Here is a 2,921-nt window from a genome sequence, read left to right as displayed (position 1 = left end):
CCATCATTATCATAACCACCACCACCATCGCCATCCCCACCACCATTCCATCATCATTAGCACCATTACCACCCTCCATTACCACCAGCACCATTACTACCACCACTACCATCAGCAGCACTACCATCACCACCACCACCATCATCACCACCACCACTATCACCACCACCATCACCAACACCATCATTATCATCACCACTATCACCACCACAACCATTGATACCACCATTGACACCACCACCATCATAATCACCACCACCACCACCATCACTATCATCACCACCACCATCACTACCACCACCACCATCACCATCATTACCATCATTATAATCACCATCACCACCATAGCCACTCCATGTGCTTGCCACTGTGTCCTGTAAGGAGTGCCATGTCAAGGGCCAGATGATGGGAGATGGATGGACTAGGGTCTTCCTGCTCTGGGAACCACAGCCTGCTCTCCCTGGTGGATGGCTGGGCCTGAGAGAGGAAGTGTGGTGACACCCTCCCACATGACAGCAGTCCCTGGAGGTGAAGGGGACAGGGAAGGCGTGGCTTTCTTTGGGATAATGAACCCCATGTGCAGCACTTTTGGCTCTGCAGATGTGATGCTTGTTGCCATGGTGACTGTCCTAACAATAACCTCCCAGAACTGATATTCCCCACACCCTCCCCAGCTGCCACCTGGGAGGGAGAGCCCTCCTCACTTACGAAAGCAAGCTTGAAAGGACAAGGTGGGAGGCAGAGATGACACGGGGGTGGGGGTGAAAGTGGGCCCTTCCTGAAGGTAGGGGTGAGAAGAGGGGGAAGTCTGGGCCTCTCTGACCAGAGCCAAAACCAGATGAGAGGGCTTCTGGAGTCTGGGACCAGAGAGTCATGGCTGGAAGACTTTTCTCCCTTCTAGCCATTTCCCTCTGCTAGGGAGAAGCCCTCTGGGTCTGAGGGTGGGGAGTGGGCTGTTTTTTGAGTGTCTGTGTGGGGTCAAGCTGTCTGGGTAGGGACATTCTGGCTGTCTCTGATAGCCCAGTCCTTCCCCACTGTCTGGTGCCCAATCATGCCAATCTTCCTGTGCTCACCAGGGTAGCTCCACTTCATACCTCTAATACTTCAGCTCGGAGGAGGGGCTGCCTGGGGGTCCCAGGTGCTAACAGGTACAAAAGGTGGGTAGAAGTACAGGATACAATGAATCTCAAATTGCATCTCTTAGTGACCCCACATTCTTGTGTAACCCTGGTCCTGGGCAGCTTCTCAACTTTTGAAAGATGACCTCAGCCGGGTGCAGTGGCTCATGCTTGTAACCCCAGGACTTTGGGAGGCCGAGGTGGGTGGATCACCTGAGGTCAGGAATTTGAGACCAGCCTGGCCCATACAGCAAAACCCCATCTCTACTAAAAATACAAAAATTAGGGTGGCGGGTGCCTGTAATCCCAGCTACTTGGGAGGCCGAGGCAGGAGAATTGCTTGAGCCTGGGAGATGGAGGTTGCAGTGAGCTGAGACTGTGCCACTGCACTCCAGCCTGGGCAACAGAGTGAGACTCCATGTCAAAAAATAAAACAAAAAGCAAAAACCAAGAAAGATGACCCTATAAAAGACTACCGAGTGTGCTGCCGTGTCCACCACTCAGGGCTCCAGGATGCCGTGTAAGTGTGGGTTTGTTTGTATGGATGTGTTTGTTGGTACGTGTGTGTTTGTGTGTGTATGTGTGTGTGGAAGGCAAAGGAGGTTTTATGGGACACTGGGGTTTGAGTCATAGTCATTCGGTGGCTGTGTGACTGTGGGTAAATTACTGTACCTCTCTGTCTCTCCATTATCCCATCTAGTAAAATGGGGATAATAGTACATGCTTTATAGGATTGTTTCAGAATTAAATGAGGTAGTACATGTAAACTGCACAGTCAGTGTCAGCTGTCATTAGGATGCCAGCACCATTTTATCATCTCCTGGACATGCCAGTAGGAGTGTATGTGGTTTCACAGCAGCCTGGAAAGGGTCCGACTTATAGAGGGGTACAATTTTCTTGTGTTTGTCTTGTTATTTGTATTCTTTTTTCTTGAGACAGGGTCTTGCTCTGTCACCCAGGCTGGAGTGCAGTGTGGCTTGATCTCCGCTAACTGCAACCTCTATCTCCCAGGTAGAAACGATTCTCATTTGGGATTATAGGCAATGGGGCACCACACCTGGCTAATTTTTGTATTTTTAGTAGAGACTAGTAGAGACGGGGTTGCACCATGTTGGCCAGGCTGCTCTCAAACTCCTGACCTCAGGTGATCCACCCACCTTGGCCTCCCAAAGTGCTGGGATTACAGGCGTGAGCCACTGTGCTTGGCTTGTTATTTGTATTCTATTGTGTGGCCCTACCTTGTCTTTCCAGAGCTCAGAAAGGGAAAGTGTGGATGCTTCCAGCAGGTGCTGAAAGAAACTCCTGTGGGGTTAAACACAATGCCAAGAACAAACCTCAGACTTGGCCTCCAGTCCTTTCTCGAGTCCATGCCAGTCTGTCTGTTAGGATGGCCCAGGGTTCTCTGAGTCCAAGTCTGACATGGATGGGGTCTCCCTTCCTGCTATGGTCCTGCTGAAGTCAAGGTCAGGATCCCTCTGCCTCCTCAGCTGGGGACTTCCCCAGGTGGCCCAGCATTTGCCTTTGGCCTGAGAGTTTCTCGTCCTCTAGTGTCTTTTGGGTGCAAGTGGGTCGATGGCAGGGACTTGTTGCCGTGCGGTCTACTAATTGCCCAGCAGTCCTATGCCAAATGCATCCTGGCCCAGAAGGGCCCTGGCTGCCAGCACTCAGAATCCCTTTATCCCCTCCCTTATCCACACAACATTTATTATGGCTTCTGGGGCTTGCCCTGGGCTGGCCACGAGGTGAGAGGGATAAGCAGGATAGGCCCAGAATTGGTCCTTGGGGAGCTGTAAGGAGGTCGTA

The sequence above is a fragment of the Piliocolobus tephrosceles genome, chromosome 8 (genome assembly GCF_002776525.5).
Source record: "Piliocolobus tephrosceles isolate RC106 chromosome 8, ASM277652v3, whole genome shotgun sequence".
Taxonomy (NCBI): domain Eukaryota; kingdom Metazoa; phylum Chordata; class Mammalia; order Primates; family Cercopithecidae; genus Piliocolobus; species Piliocolobus tephrosceles.
This window is presented reverse-complemented; position numbering follows the sequence as displayed.